Source organism: Colletes latitarsis, chromosome 13, assembly GCF_051014445.1.
Source record: "Colletes latitarsis isolate SP2378_abdomen chromosome 13, iyColLati1, whole genome shotgun sequence".
NCBI lineage: Eukaryota > Metazoa > Arthropoda > Insecta > Hymenoptera > Colletidae > Colletes > Colletes latitarsis.
Genome location: NC_135146.1, coordinates 9,408,309 through 9,426,167, shown reverse-complemented (window position 1 = coordinate 9,426,167; position 17,859 = coordinate 9,408,309). Strand labels below are relative to the sequence as shown.

The 17,859-nt window shown below is 31.6% G+C and overlaps 1 protein-coding gene and 2 long non-coding RNA genes across 3 annotated transcripts in view; 2 read left to right on the top strand and 1 right to left on the bottom strand.

Annotated features, from left to right (window-relative positions):
• The window catches only part of Mgl (low-density lipoprotein receptor-related protein megalin), a 68,857-nt gene that overhangs the window by 37,602 nt on the left and 13,396 nt on the right, over positions 1 to 17,859 (bottom strand). The window lies entirely within an intron of this gene.
• LOC143349487 (uncharacterized) lies at positions 10,823 to 11,782 on the top strand. The gene is made up of 3 exons (XR_013080922.1): positions 10,823 to 11,047; positions 11,120 to 11,369; positions 11,439 to 11,782. It is a non-coding gene; the product is annotated as an uncharacterized LOC143349487 (long non-coding RNA).
• Positions 11,788 to 12,648, top strand: LOC143349486 (uncharacterized). Its single transcript, XR_013080921.1, has 3 exons — positions 11,788 to 11,905; positions 11,978 to 12,227; positions 12,297 to 12,648. It is a non-coding gene; the product is annotated as an uncharacterized LOC143349486 (long non-coding RNA).

The following is a 17,859-nucleotide window of genomic DNA, read 5'->3' as shown; positions in this document are numbered from 1 at the left end:
TCGCTGATTGGCTGTCACCGATCGTTGTCATTGGTTACGACCAATACCTGCGAGTCAACAGACTGCAACAGGAGTGGGGATGTAAACACGCTGTGCCTTTTTCTCGTGGAAGAATGGTACTTCATTTGAATATAAGAGAAATCGAAAGATGGTCACCTATAAAACTTTAGAAACAATACAAAGTTACAAAACCTTAAACATTAACAATAATTAATATGAGCTAATCTAGTATGAGCTAGAGATGGCGTGAACTGCTACTGATCGCTTTTGATTGGTGGAGAGCGTTCTTTTCACTTTTCACGAATTATGTCCTTAGACTGTATATGTATTATAATATAATATGGTCTAAAAGCAATGTTTTATAAGTTTTAACATTCAACAAAGTTATATATACGCAAAACTAACCTATTTGTAATTTCAAATTCTAGCTTATTTTTTTATAATATAAATATATACAAATTGTCATATTAAAAACGTATATAAATGTATAATATGTATGTTATCATATAAATGAACACAAGAATTTTCATTGCTGATGATTTCATACTTTTTCTTATTTTTAAAGCGAGTGTTTTACACCTAAGTAATATTTCTTTTTCGTGGCAACAAACTTATCATTTATTTAAATAATCGACTAAAACAATTTGACATTTGAAATGCACAAAATATTAAGCAGCCTTTTTCATTACAGACTGCATTACTACACAATTTAAATTTGGCGCGTTTGTAATTCTTTGAATTTCCACTGAGGGGAGTTAGCGGAACACTAACGGCTACTACAACGCCATCTTTCGGATCACGGTCGTGAAGAGCGTGATCGTGATTTTGTGATCGCTGTGATAAATCACTGTTAGTGATTTTGCACGCCATCTGTAGAGAGTTCGATTTTGCGTTGGATAGACGAAACACACAAACGCTGCGTACTCTTTCTATCAAGTGCAAAATAAGACTCGCAGTTTTATGACATTACAGATATTACAATACAGACTTTCTACGAAATTCTCGAAGTAAACGACGGTTGGCAGATCGAGTCTGCATGCATGGAAGCAATTATAATCGCGCGAATTACAAAATTTCAACACGAGTTTTCACTAATTGTAAACGAGAATCTCAGCGTTATCTAATTCGAATATCTAGCTTTCACCACACAAAGAAATTTAAAAACACAAAATCTGAGTTTGAGATTAGCTTTCTATATCGTAAATATTTTATGTAGTATTTAAAAGTTGAACGAAACATTTTTCGTAGAAAACGACATTTTATATAATCTTGAAAAGAAAAATAAACGCTTTTCGTGGAAAATGGAGGTAGAATGGCACCGACTGACACGGAGCAGATACAATCTAGTTGGAATTGATTACCTGGCACGCATACTATCTCCGTATATGTGCATCCTTTCAAGGATAACGAGCCTAACATTTCTTCTCCGATGACTTTGCTCAACAGTAGCCATTTCCAAAATTGCAACACTTTTTTGAAAACGGAGAGTTGGCCAAAAATAATAATTTTACATTCGTTCGTAAAGTTTAACCTTTATCCGTAACAATGTTTGAATTCTTTTATTAAATTAATAAACTTTATTTGTCTCATCCAAAAGGAGCAAACACTAATTTTGGAATGAATTTAAAATTCTCATTCGTTAATCGTGAATTCAACGACTCTTTCACGAACAAGTGGATTAGATTTAACCACGTGACCAGGCCTGCAGCGCCCCTGGTGACCAAATTCTAAAACTAGTCGATAGGTCGATAACAAATGGTTTACCGACACTGATAGAGTGAACATTCGTATCGAAAGTGTCAATGAAATAAAACAACACAATTGTATTTAATTTAATAACCTTAAAACAAGCAACGAGTTATTTGAAATACTATTTGAAACAAACTTATTATTTACTAGCAGCGAAAATGACTAATTGCATTCTGTATCAACAATACTATCAACATATATGAAAAATTCGTTCGACATTCGATGCTCCATCGGTTTTTCGTAATATTAATAATCCAAACAACGAGAATGAGGATATTTTCTGGAGTAACAATAATATTTTAGTATTGCTAGTCACGGTTCCAACAGAGAACGTGTCCTCGAGAAGAAAACGAATGGTTTCTTCGAGATAAGCATCGATATAACCGTAACGAAGATCACACGTCCCGCCAAAACGTTTCTCGACGTTCTTTTCGATCTCACGCGCCATTTTCTTTTCATCTAACTTGTAGAAATCTTCCTTTTCCAAAGATTGTTTCGATGCCAGAATTTTAGATTAAGTAGTACCCCCAATTGTCTAAAAACAACATACTGATTTTATAGATCATTTCACGAATTTAGTCTGGAAGTGAACGTATCGAGTAACTGAACGAAATTAAGGTCGTACGTTCGCACACGTTTCGATATTCAACGACGAACTTTTTCGAGTCATCGTTCTCCCAAGAGAATCTAGATTCAATGACAGAATTAGGACAAGGTTATATTTATCCGATCACCCGTTATACGAATCGCCAACATTCTTCGATTTCATCCTAAACCCAAGTTAGAAATCATTAACCCTCACTTGGCCAAAAATACCCTAGTTACTTTATATTACGCAATTTTATTACTAGATCACATTCCCTATAATGTCACAAATGTGACTAGCTACATTTTGTGTAAAGAAAAAAGGTATTGTTTAAAAACGTGGGTATTATTATTTTAATAAAGAAGTATTCAAAATTACTAGGTCTTTCGATCATGGAAAACGAATGTTACAGTAATTGAAGTAATAATCTATATTTACGAAACGTAAGACACTGTTTATTAGTTATCACACTGATACCCAGAAGCAACGTTCACAACTGATACGCGGTATCGCCTATTGCATTATAATTATAAGCTAAAAGCATAAGAAAATATCCCTGCAGCTTAGATAAGCTAATTGTGTCAAGTTAATATGGCCTCTATGTATATCGTTATTATAGGTTAGTTATGTATAATCGTGTTATAGGTTAGTTATGTATAATCCTATTATAGATTCATTATGTATAATCCTATTATAGATTCATTATGTATAATCGTGTTATAGGTTAATTATGTATAATCGTGTTATAGGTTAATTATGTATAATCCTATTATAGATTCATTATGTATAATCGTGTTATAGGTTAATTATGTATAATCGTATTATAGGTTAATTATGTATAATCGTATTATAGGTTAGTTATGTATAATCCTATTATAAATTCATTATGTATAATCGTGTTATGGGTTAATTATGTATAATCGTGTTATAGGTTAATTATGTATAATCGTATTATAGGTTAGTTATGTATAATCCTATTATAGCTTAGTTATGTATAATCCTATTATAAGTTAGTTATGTATAATCATGTTATAGGTTAGTTATGTATAATCCTATTATTAGTTATGTATAATCGTATTATAGGTTAGTTTCTGTTGTAAACGTGTTACAGGTTAGTTATGTATAATCCTATTATAGGTTAGTTATGTATAATCGTATTATAGGTTAGTTATGTATAATCGTGTTATAGGTTAGTTATGTATAATCCTATTACAACTTAGTTATGTATAATCGTATTATAGGTTAGTTATGTATAATCGTATTATAGGTTAGTTCTGTATAATCATGTTATACGTTAGTTGTGTATTATCCTATTATTGCTTAGTTATGTATAATCGTGTTATAGGTTAGTTATGTATAATCGTATTATAGGTTAGTTTCTGTTGTAAACGTGTTACAGGTTAGTTATATATAATCCTATTATAGATTAATTATGTATAATCGTGTTATAGGTTAATTATGTATAATCGTGTTATAGGTTAATTATGTATAATCGTATTATAGGTTAGTTATGTATAATCCTATTATTGCTTAGTTATGTATAATCCTATTATAAGTTAGTTATGTATAATCCTATTATTAGTTATGTATAATCGTATTATAGGTTAGTTTCTGTTGTAAACGTGTTACAGGTTAGTTATGTATAATCCTATTACAGATTAATTATGTATAATCGTGTTATAGATTAATTATATATAATCCTATTATAGGTTAGTTATGTATAATCGTATTATAGGTTAGTTATGTATAATCCTATTATAGATTAATTATGTATAATCGTGTTATAGGTTAATTATGTATAATCGTGTTATAGGTTAATTATGTATAATCCTATTATAGATTAGTTATGTATAATACTATTATAGATTAATTATGTATAATCGTGTTATAGGTTAGTTATGTATAATCGTGTTATAGGTTAATTATGTATAATCCTATTATAGCTTAGTTATGTATAATCCTATTATAGGTTAGTTATGTATAATCCTATTATAGGTTAGTTATGTATAATCCTATTATAGGTTAGTTATGTATAATCCTATTGCAACTTAGTTATGTTTAATCGTATTATAGGTTAGTTTCTGTTGCAAACGTGTACAGAAGATTCGAACAAGAGCACCGTTCCACTTTCCTATATGGGAAAGAAAATACAACGAGGCCACCTTGACTATGCGTCAGCAATTAAGGATTAAAATGAAATGTACGTCACCAACCTGTCCCAAGTTTCGAAATCGATCGGCATTCGATCATATGTATTGTGTCACAAACCCACATTCCCCCCTCGCTTTTGATGCATTTGCATTCTACCGAAATACACGATATGCATATATTCCCACGTTCTGAAACCTCTTTTTCATCAAATTCAAGTAAAAATATTTGAGAAAATATTGCAAACTTAATATTTCCATCGTTGTTGTACGTTTCATAATGCTATAAACATTTTTTAATCCCCCTTAAATTTGATTGAAGTGTCGAAGAATTCTCTGGAATGTATAATTTTATGGTAACAATTAACCAGAACTTCGTGTGTACGCGTGGACGAGAGAAAGTGATTTTACAAAAACTTTCGAGAAGTTGTTACTTTGAATGGACAAAGGTAATTGTTTTATTATTATTTAGATAACAAATGAAAATGTTTGATCCGTAAATTAATATTCGTTTACGTTTCGTTCCTGAATTTATTCGTAAATTAGAATTTATTAACCGACAAAAACTAATTTACGAATGAATTACAAATTTTTATTTCCTGTTCACGAATAAAATTTGCTCCACTCTGTATCTTGCGGTTTCTACAATCATTGTAGTGAGAACTATACATATAGTAAATATAGAATCTCGTTTGAAGACTAATTGGACAACGCGTCGAATAGATAATTGTTTCTTCGGCGATGACCGAACTAGTTATGATTGAACTCTGTCCTTTAACTCGATTCAGTGTTTAATCTGAGAATGTTTTCCATCCAGTTTTCAATACAGACGTCTGCAGTGTGATTTTATGTACAATTGTCAACAGATTACAGATATACGTACATCTTTCTAACGACCATTTTGAAAACATCGAAAATTAAAAGAATTCAAAGGACATATTTTCCTCAATTATACATTATTTATTTGCAATATATATATAATACACTGTATCTTGGCATATACACAAATTCAATTGAGAATTTGTTATATTTACAAGAATTTAATTATAGCGTGATTTCGTCGAGAGAAAAATTAGTCCAATCCTAACCTAATTCTTAAAAACTAATATACAGGGTGTTCGACCAATCCTGGGACAAATTTTAATGGGGGATTCTAGAGGACAAAATAAGACGAAAATCAAGAATACCAATTTGTTAATGAAGGCTTCGTTAAACAGTTATTAACGTTTAAAATTTCGAAAGTACTGAATTTTTTTCTGGAAAATTCCCAAGATTTCGGGAGTATGTCTATTCACCAAAAATGATTGTAATTGACCCCTGTAACTAATTATAATTTTTTTAGAACGATTTGAAATTTTTTTTTTTCGTCGAAATATTTAGGCGCCAAATTAAATTTTCGGTAAAGAATTTTTTTCTCGAAAATGCGCAGGATTTCGGGGGTATGTATAATGACCAAAAATAATTGCAATTGACCCCCGCAACCGACAATAATTTTTCCAGAACGATTTGAAATTTTTTAATTTTGTCGAAAAATTTCACACTTTCTCGAATTTTTTTGTAGGAAGTGGTTAGGATTTTGAGGATATGTCTAATGACTAAAAATGATTGTAATTGACTCCTGCAGCCAAAAATAATTTTTTTAGAAGGATTTGAGATTTTTTAATTTTGTCGAAAAATTTCACACTTTCTCGAATTTTTCTTTAGGAAGTGGGTAGGATTTTGAGGATATGTCTAATGACCAAAAATGGTTGTAATTGGCCCCTGCAGCCAAAAATAATTTTTCCAAAACGATTTGAAATTTTTTAATTTTGTCAAAAAATTTCACACCTACTCGAATTTTTTTTTAGGAAGTGGGTAGGATTTTGAGGATATGTCTAATGACCAAAAATGATTGTAATTGACCCCTGCAGCCAAAAATAATTTTTTTAGAAGGATTTGAGATTTTTTAATTTTGTCAAAAAATTTCACACTTACTCGAATTTTTTTTTAGGAAGTGAGTAGGATTTTGAGGATATGTCTGATGACCAAAAATGATTGTAATTGGCCCCTGCAGCCAAAAATAATTTTTTTAGAAGGATTTGAGATTTTTTAATTTTGTCGAAGAATTTCACACTTTCTCAAATTTTTTTGTAGCAAGTGGGTAGGATTTTAGGGATATGTGTAATGACCAAAAATGATTGTAATTGGCCCCTGCAGCCAAAAATAATTTTTTTAGAAGGATTTGAGATTTTTTAATTTTGTCGAAAAATTTCACACTTTCTCGAATTTTTCTTTAGGAAGTGGGTAGGATTTTAGGGATATGTCTAATGACCAAAAATGATTGTAATTGGCCCCAGCAGCCAAAAATAATTTTTTTAGAAGGATTTGAGATTTTTTAATTTTGTCAAAAAATTTCACACCTACTCGAATTTTGTTTAGGAAGTGAGTAGGATTTTGAGGATATGTCTAATGACCAAAAATGATTGTAATTGGCCCCTGCAGCCAAAAATAATTTTTTTAGAAGGATTTAAAATTTTTTTTTTCGTCGAAAAATTTCGATTTTTCTTAAAAATTCCTTTTTCATTTTTGATAATTTTATTTGACGCCTTACGGAAAAGTTGTCTAATACTTTTTTGTAGCTACCCATGAGTTCTACTTCAGAAAAAAGTTTCATTGAAATATATTCACTATTGTAGGAGTTACGGGCGTTTGAAAATTGGACCATTTTTATGGGGTTTCTCTCATTTTGCGAAGTCAAGGACCAACTTTTCGAATATTTTTAGAATTTCTACATATTCTCCACCAAAATACGCGTAGTTTGTTTTTTTATACATTAAGATCGTCTAATCCGTTCAGAAGTTATGACATTTTAAAAATTCGCATGACAATTCGGGCAGACATTTTTTTCCAGAAATTATATTTTTGGTAAGGAATTTTTTTCTCGAAACTGAGTAGGATTTCGGGGGTATGTCTATTGACCAAAAATGTTTGCAATTGACCCTCACAACCGAAAATAATTTTTCTAGAACGATTTGAAATCTTTTTTTTCGCCGAAAAATTTAGGCACCTACCCCCTGTCGATGTTTCTTAAAAATTCCTTTTTCATTTTTAGTAATTTTGTTTGACATCCTACAGAAAAGTTGTCTAATACTTTTCTGTAGGTACCCATGAGCTCTACTTCAGAAAAAAGTTTCATTGCAATATATTCACAATTGTAGAAGTTATGGCTGTTTGAAATTGGACCATTTTTAATTCTTGAAAAGCAATATTTACTACCAAATACATTGTATCTGTACAATACCAATGCATTGTATCTTGGCACCTACATAAATTCAATTAAGAATTTGTTATATTTGTAAGAATTTGAATATAGCGTGATTACATCGAGAGAAAAATTAGTCCAATCCTAACCTAATTCTTGAAATCTAATATTTACTACCAAATACATTGTATCTGTACAATACCAATGCATTGTATCTTGGCACCTACATAAATTCAATTAAGGATTTGTTATATTTGTAAGAATTTGAACATAGAGTGATTTCATCGAGAAAAAAATTAGTCCAATCCTAACCTAATTCTTGAAATCTAATATTTACTACCAAATACATTGTATCTGTACAATACCAATGCATTGTATCTTGGCACCTACATAAATTCAATTAAGAATTTGTTATATTTGTAAGAATTTGAATATAGCGTGATTTCAACGAGAAAAATATTAGTCCAATCCTAACCTAATTCTTGAAATCTAATATTTATTACCAAATACATTGTATCTGAACAATACCAATGCATTGTATCTTGGCACTTACATAAATTCAATTAAGGATTTGTTATATTTATAAGAATTTGAATATAGCGTGATTTCATCAAGAAAAAAATTAGTCCAATCCTAACCTAATTCTTGAAATCTAATATTTACTACCAAATACATTGTATCTGTATAATACCAATGCATTGTATCTTGGCACCTACATAAATTCAATTAAGAATTTGTTATATTTGTAAGAATTTGAACATAGCGCGATTTCATCGAGAGAAAAATTAGTCCAATCCTAACCTAATTCTTGAAATCTAATATTTACTACCAAATACATTGTATCTGGCACTTACATAAATTCAATTAAGAAATTGTTATATTTGTAAGAATTTGAATATAGCGTGATTTCATCGAGAGAAAAATTAGTCCAATCCTAACCTAATTCTTAAAAACCAATATGTACTACCAATATCTACTAATCACAGAATATTAACAGAACATGCTACGCAGGATGAAAAAGAAGAGCCAAGACTTTTTCCTTGTTATTTATAGCCCGCTCAAATTCTATGAATGAATCCATTTTAATATAAAATAAATCACATATTTTTCTCTCGGCGTTACTCGGCTATACTCAATAGAACGCAATAAGTTATGGTTCTACACATCCATTTCAACAAGCCTGGCAATGATCTTTTGCAATTGTTTGAAATTTATAATCCAGTGCCAAAGGATGATTTAAGAAACTGTATTATACCTGGACGAGTACACGTAACCCTCCTATAACACGGTAGATCGATTCCTAGAAAGTGCCGTGTTGTGTGAAACCGTGTTATATGAGACCCAAAGCCAGTATAAAAAGGAGAGTTCCGAAAACTTATTAAAAACAAATATTTTTTTTTATTCTACATAAGCAACTTAATTTTGATGAAAAATATAAATGTATGTTTAATACAAAACAAAAAATATTATTTTAATTTAACGTAACCTTAATTTAATAAATTATAATTTGTTTATATTTTTCATATAAAGCCACTATAGTTCATTATTTTAAAGCAATTTAGTTTTTAAATATGTTAAGCAAAAGTTATCCAGTGCTGTAGTACAGTGTCGTACAAAACTTTCGCAATTTTCTTATCGCGTTATAGAAGGGTTCTCGCAATTTATGAATCGCGTTACAGCGAAACCATATATTAGGATGCCGTGTTGTGTGAAACCGTGTTATATGAGACCCAAAGCCAGTATAAAAATGGGAGTTCCGAAAACTTATTAAAAACAAATATTTTTTTTTAATTCTACATAAGCAACTTAATTTTTATGAAAAATATAAATATATGTACAACACAAAACAAAAAATATCAAAAAATATTATTTTAACGTAACCTTAATTTAATAAATTATAATTTGTTTATATTTTTTCATGTAAAGCCACTATAGTTCATTATTTTAAAGCAATTTAGTTTTTAAATATGTTAAGCAAAAGTTATCCAGTATTTCGCAATTTTCTTATCGCGTTATAGGAGGGTTCTCGCAATTTATGAATCGCGTTACAGCGAAACCATATATTAGGATGCCGTGTTGTGTGAAACCGTGTTATATGAGACCCAAAGCCAGTATAAAAATGGGAATTCCGAAAACTTATTAAAAACAAATATTTTCTTTTTATTCTATATAAGCAACTTAATTTTTATGAAAAATATAAATGTATGTTTAATACAAAACAAAAAATATTATTTTAATTTAACGCAACCTTAATTCAATAAATTATAATTTGTTTATATTTTTTCATGTAAAGCCACTATAGTTCATTATTTTAATATAATTTAGTTTTTAAATATGTTAAGCAAAAGTTATCCAGTATTTCGCAATTTTCTAATCGCGTTATAGGAGGGTTCTCGCAATTTATGAATCGCGTTACAGCGAAACCGTGTTTCAGGATGCCGCGTTGCAGGAGGGCTATCTGTATTTTAAATAATTTTGAAGCACATAATCGTAGAAAGATTGGAGGTCAAAGAGGACGGGCGAATAATTCTGAAATGCACGTCCCCGAATCACCTCTGCAGAGTTCCGTAGACGGAGAGATGTTTCTCTCCGTCTACGGAACCTCTTGGCTAGAGAAGGTCGCCGCGAGAGGATCGTTGCAAAAAAAAGATCATACCGAGGAACGAAGGTAGGCGAGTGCACTTCTCCGACTTCCTCCCTCCTCCGCGAGTCTGGCCAAGTCCACCGGCGCGCTGCGACGCGGCGCGGCGCGCTGTCGGTACCAGGGCGCACCGCCTGGTACGGACCGGTGCACTTCGTCTCTCTCTCCTTCCACCGTACCCCCTCTCCCCTCCCCTACCAAGCTACGTCGCGTCTCTCTCTCCCTCTCGCGACGACGCTATGCACCTCCGTTCACCACGGACGCGCCACGGAGATGAGAAAATTCGCGATCGCGAGACCCGTGCGACATTAATACCAACGACTATGTTACAGATTTTTCAGAATCTTTAACACCGGATTCAAGGAAGCCGTAAATTTAACATATTTAAAATCGCCAGAACGCGTAAATATTATTTTTTAACAACTTACGTTGGATTTGATGCAATGGCATGAATATACATGTAAGGAAAGCATCCTTAGTTATATTGAATTTAGCGCGTAAATAGGTCAATAAGTTAGATAGTTAATTTAATGTATAGACAGGTGGCGTTAGTACGAGAAGGTAAGCCAAAGTGAAAAGACATAGCAACTACAAGAGAATCATAACGAATTACATATAAGAAAATTAATCGAGAAACAACGGTGTGAATAACAGCATTGAATGTTGTTTCTTTGTTATTACAGGTAGGATAAATAATTAGTCTAAGTTATTATATTGATATTTTGTTCAAAATAATAAAAGCTTTGTTATTACAGAGAAACAATTCGACTTATTATTCACCAATAACCTACACATTAAATAAAGCATTATATATATTCTAATTAAAAGAAAAATCGTATTTTGAGGTAATCGTCAACATGAAAGGTATCGATAAATACATATACGTGAGAGCAATGCCCGTAAATCTAGCGTTAACGCGCTCATTGCCAGATGAAAGCTGCATAATATTCAGCGAGATTAAAATTTTTATTTTGCACCGTTGTACATAACCTGAAATTTGTTTCGGTACTTATTTTCGTAACTTTGTCGAATTTATCTCCCTCGACGCCTTAACACGAAGATTCATTTTTCTAGTATTACAGTACTAAATCCTGTCAACTATACAGGGTGACCACTCCTAGGAAAAATTTTAATGGGGGATTCTAGAGGCCAAAATAAGACGAAAATCAAGAATATCAATTTGTTGATGGAGGCTTCGTTAAAAAGTTAAGCCGTAAATTTAACGGATATCAGAGTCCATATTTAAAATCGCCAGAACGCGTAAATATTATTTTTTAACAACTTACGTTGGATTTGATGCAATGGCATGAATATACATGTAAGGAAAGCATCCTTAGTTATATTGAATTTAGCGCGTAAATAGGTCAATAAGTTAGATAGTTAATTTAATGTATAGACAGGTGGCGTTAGTACGAGAAGGTAAGCCAAAGTGAAAAGACATAGCAACTACAAGAGAATCATAACGAATTACATATAAGAAAATTAATCAAGAAACAACGGTGTGAATAACAGCATTGAATGTTGTTTCTTTGTTATTACAGGTAGGATAAATAATTAGTCTAAGTTATTATATTAATATTTTGTTCAAAATAATAAAAGCTTTGTTATTACAGAGAAACAATTCGACTTATTATTCACCAATAACCTACACATTAAATAAAGCATTATATATATTCTAATTAAAAGAAAAATCGTATTTTGAGGTAATCGTCAACATGAAAGGTATCGATAAATACATATACGTGAGAGCAATGCCCGTAAATCTAGCGTTAACGCGCTCATTGCCAGATGAAAGCTGCATAATATTCAGCGAGATTATAATTTTTATTTTGCACCGTTGTACATAACCTGAAATTTGTTTCGGTACTTATTTTCGTAACTTTGTCAAATTTATCTCCCTCGACGTCTTAACATGAAGATTCATTTTTCTAGTATTACAGTACTAAATCCTGTCACCTATACAGGGTGACCACTCCTGGGAAAAATTTTAATGGGGGATTCTAGAGGCCAAAATAAGACGAAAATCAAGAATATCAATTTGTTGATGGAGGCTTCGTTAAAAAGTTATTAACAATTAAATTCCAAAATTTCAAATCGTTCTGGAAAAATTATTTTCGGGTGTGGGGGTCAATTACAATCATTTTTGGTGAATAGACATATCCCAGAAATCCTACCCCTTTTCGAGAAAAAAATTCGAGTAGATACTGAAATTTTTAGACGAAATTAAAAAATTTCAAATCATACTAAAAAAATTTTTTTAGTTGCAGGGGTCAATTGCAAGCATTTTTGGTCATTACACATAACCCCGAAATCCTACCCACTTTTTAGAAAAAAATTCGAGAAGGAGTGAAATTTTTCGACGGAAAAAAAAAATTTTAAATCGTTTTGGAAAAATTATTTTCGGTTGCGGTGGTCTATTATAATCATTTTTGGTGAATACACATATCTCAGAAATCCTACCCATTTTCGAGAAAAAAATTCGAGTAAATACTGAAATTTTTAGACGAAATTAAAAAATTTCAAATCATACTAAAAAAATTATTTTTAGTTGCAGGGGTCAATTGCAAGCATTTTTGGTCATTACACATAACCCCGAAATCCTACCCACTTTTTAGAAAAAAATTCGAGAAGGTGTGAAATTTTTCGACGGAAAAAAAAAACTTTAAATCGTTTTGGAAAAATTATTTTCAGGTATGAGGGTCAATTACAATCTTTTTTGGTGAATAGACATATCCCAGAAATCCTACCCATTTTCGAGAAAAAAATTCGAGTATATACTGAAATTTTTAGACAAAATTAAAAAATTTCGAATCATACTAAAAAAATTATTTTTAGTTGCAGGGGTCAATTGGAAGCATTTTTGGTCAACAGACATACCCCCGAAATCCTACGCACTTTCTATAAAAAAATTCATTACCGAAAATATAATCTGATATGGTTCCCCAAAATTTTATGCGAATCTATGAAACGTCATAACTTCTGAACGGATTAGACGATTTTAATGTTTAAAAAAGCAAACTACGCGTATTTTGATAGAGAATATGTACAAATCGCAAAAGTATTCGAAAAGTTGGTGCTTGACTTCGCAAAATGAGAAAAATCCAATAAAAATGGTCCAATTTTCAAACAGCTATAACTCCTACAATTGTGAATATATTTCAATGAAACTTTTTTCTAAAATAGAACTCCTGAGTACCTACAAAAAAGTATTAGACAACTTTTCTATAAGGCGTCAAACAAAATTATTAAAAATGAAAAAGTAAGTTTTAAGAAATATCGACAGGGGGTAGATGCTGAAATTTTTCAACTAAATTAAAAAATTTCAAATCGTTCTAAAAAAATTCCATTTAGTTATAAGGGCAATTACAATCATGTTTGGTTATTATACATACCCCCGAAATCCTACGAATTTTCCAGAAAAAAATTGTTTACCGAAAATATAATCTGAAATGGTTCCCCGAATTTTCATGCGAATTTTTAAAACGTCATAACTTCTGAACGGATTGGGCGATTTTAATATTTAAAAAAGCAAACTACGCGTATTTTGATGGGGAATATGTACTAATCGCAAAAGTATTCGAAAAGTTGGTGCTTGACTTCGCAAAATGAGAAAAACCCAAATAAATATGGTCCAATTTTCAAACAGCCATAACTCCTACAATTGTGAATATATTTCAATGAAACTTTTTTTTAGAATAGAACTCATGGGTACCTACAAAAAAGTATTAGACAACTTTTCTGTAAGGCGTCAAACAAAATTATTAAAAATGAAAAAGGAAGTTTAAGAAATATCGACGAGGAGGTAGCTGCTGAAATTTTTTAACGAAATTAAAAAATTTCAAATCGTTCTAAAAAAATTCTATTTAGTTATAGGGGCGATTACAATCATTTTTGGTTATTATACATACCCCCGAAATCCTGCACATTTTCCAGAAAAAAATTGTTTACGAAAATCTAATGTGAGCACCTCGCAACAGATAAAGTTTAAAACAAGAATTAAAATATTTCGATGTGGTTCGTAAATTTTCTCTATAAAGTTGAAGACTGAACCAATAATAATAAACTTTCCTTTCTAAATTTATTTTAATGCCCCCCGCCATTTTGGCTGATACTAAAAATTCCAACTTCAACGTTCAATTCTTATTAAATATTTAAAACTAAGAAAGTTACTTCCTTTACACGAAATGCTTAGTCACTAAAGTCGACGATATTTTCGCGAATTTTTCTACCGTATTATATGAATACCGATAAACACATTGTCTTCGAATATACTTATCAAAAGAGCCTGCTAAAGTTAATGGATATTTCCATAATAAATGCTAATCGAATACCGCGACTTTTAATAATTATAACGAACCTTGAAGGTTAATTCAAGCAACAGACTAACATAATTAATCGCAATAAAAAACAAAACGAAATCTTACTTTCTTCGATTCTACCCATTTCAAATTGTTTTAATTTTTCCTTGTAAAATAACGTAATATACGTTTTGAAATTAAAATTCGGTTTCGAGATAATCAAGAAATTCATTTTTATATTATATTTCGTTGCAAATTTTTTTAATTGTTCCATTAAATACCGAAAAGAGACGAATTCAATCCTATCAAGGATGTCGTGCAAAGTATTGTCGATACTGGTTAGATTTTTCAACCTCTGAATATTATTTACTCAATTAAAGAAATTAGAAAGTTATCTACATTATCTTCGATAAAGCTATTCAAAAGTTCCACAAATTTTTCGTAGATGTCGCCCCACGACTGATCCCAATATCGATAAAAAAAAAAAAATCCTATTACAATACAAGAAAAAATGAAAAGAAACTAGCAAAGACCATCTTCCACTAACTTTTTGAATTCACTATTAATTCCTAAATGCAACAGTGCATTCATTTCGATAGAATAAGCAAGCTAATTATCGATAAAAAAGAACTCTCCCTTCGAACGCAAAGAAAATGAAAAGAAAACAGTAAAGAGCATCTCGAGTTTATTATTAGTTCCCAAAACGGGAAATAAAATTTGTTTCGAAGGAAAAATGAACCCATAACGAGTAACAAGTGGAACAACGTGGACGACGTTTAAGAAGCTCCCTTCACCAACAGTATTAATCAAGCATTCTTCTCTTTGTGGCCTTGTAGACACGTACTACAAATACTGTAGGTATAAAGTTGAACGGTTGAATGACACACCTATTTACGTGCGTCTCGATTGCCTGGCAGCAGCCATCGTACGTTGATCCGACTCGCCAGATTCCCTTGCAACTTTCAAGCGCTAATACATATACGGTGGTTGGTACACCTGAATACACGGGTTTGTCGAAAACAGAAAATAAAATTTTAATTTTGATCCCCCTGAAATTTCATCCCCCCCCCCCCCCTCTTCCTACTCAATGTGATGGCCCGTTAATAGAAAAATGAAATTTCGAGGTGGTTGTGGGAACCTATGGAGATACCAAAATGACTTTGTATCGCTAGCATCCTGTAAACGGGCGTGTATCGTTGGTCGTAAATTAGAAAGGAGGAGTGTTTCTACGTAGTCGAGGGGAGAAAAGCCAGGAATCTTGAATAGAGTCAACGCGAGGCCCGGCATTCGCCTTCTTTCTCGTTGATATTCTCCGGATCGTGGCTCGATGTTGCTTGGTAAAGGTTTCCAGGTCGTCTGCCGACGATTCACGTTTACCCGCAGTTCTACTTACAATCGTTCGAGCTTCCAGCAACCTGACCCTTTCCATTCTATCATATTCCGCTACATGCTGGGAAAGTTCGACGAATCGTCGACTTCCATTTTATTTAGAATTTTATAAGCGTCCTGATATCTTCAAAATGCCTAAATTATGAAATAGTGTTGGTCACAGGTGATCAGTTGACGCGTTGAAACGTTACAAGATTCAATAATTTAGTTTCCATTAGAGAGAGAAAGCCTTAAAATATTCTGGGGCGAGTTGGTAGAATTCTAAAAAGAAAAACGTATGGATATTTTACATTTCCACTAAATAACACTAGATAAAAAACACCATAAAATTGTGTATTATATATTAGTATATAAATTATGTTTGAGGAACCCATAAAGGTACATATATTTACACAAATCTCAATATATATTAATAATTATCTATAGATCTCAAGATTAATAGATTTATATCGTTGGAAATGTTTCTCATTTGGCAAACATGCACGTGTGGAAATATTTCTTTTTTCCATGTTGGCAAACATGCACGCCATTTTTTGTTTAATAATTGAATAGTTTCCAGTACCACGTTTGCAACGATTCGTGCAATCTCAAATATAACCTAAAAGGAATATGCGTCGTTTTATTGTCTAACTTTATAACCTCGACTGCAGGTTATAGCCCAGCATACATATACATTAGATATGTATTAATTACCAGAGGTAATTAAATAATATACTAACGCGCGTTATAAAACCTGAGCATAACATGAAAACGTATAAATATATACAGGTCTCAAGATTAATAGATTTATATTGTTGGAAATGTTTCTCATTTGGCAAACATGGACGCCATCTTTTGTTCAACAGTTGAATAGTTTCCAGTGCCATGTTCGCAACGATTCGTGCAATCTTAAATTATAACCTAAAAGGAATATGCATCGTTTTATTGTCTAATTTTATAACCTCCACTGCAGGTTATAGCCCAGCATATATATATACATTAGATATGTATTAATTACCAGAGGTAATTAAATAATATACTACCGTGCGTTTTAAAACCTGAGAATATTATGAAAACGTATAAATATATACGAGTCTCAAGATTAATAGATTTATATTGTTGGAAATGTTTCTCATTTGGCAAACATGGACGCCATCTTTTGTTCAACAGTTGAATAGTTTCCAGTGCCATGTTCGCAACGATTCGTGCAATCTTAAAATATAACCTAAAAAGAATATGCGTCGTTTTATTGTCTAATTTTATAACCTCCACTGCAGGTTATAGCCCAGCATACATATACATTAGATATGTATTAATTACCAGAGGTAATTAAATAATATACTAACGCGCGTTATAAAACCTGAGCATAACATGAAAACGTATAAATATATACAGGTCTCAAGATTAATAGATTTATATTGTTGGAAATGTTTCTCATTTGGCAAACATGGACGCCATCTTTTGTTCAACAGTTGAATAGTTTCCAGTACCATGTTTGCAACGATTCGTGCAATCTTAAAATATAACCTAAAAAGAATATGCGTCGTTTTATTGTCTAATTTTATAACCTGAACTGCAGGTTATAGCCCATCATATATATATACATTAGATATGTATTAATTACCAGAGGTAATTAAATAATATACTAACGTGCGTTGTAAAATCTAAGAATAATATGAAAACGTATAAATGAATGAACAATTGAGTAAATGTACATATACGTATAGAGACGGTATGTACAGTAAAAATCCCAGGGATCCCATTGATTCGTTCATGGGTCGATCGCGTGGGAAACTACAACTTTCACCCATGGGACTATAAGAGAGCTC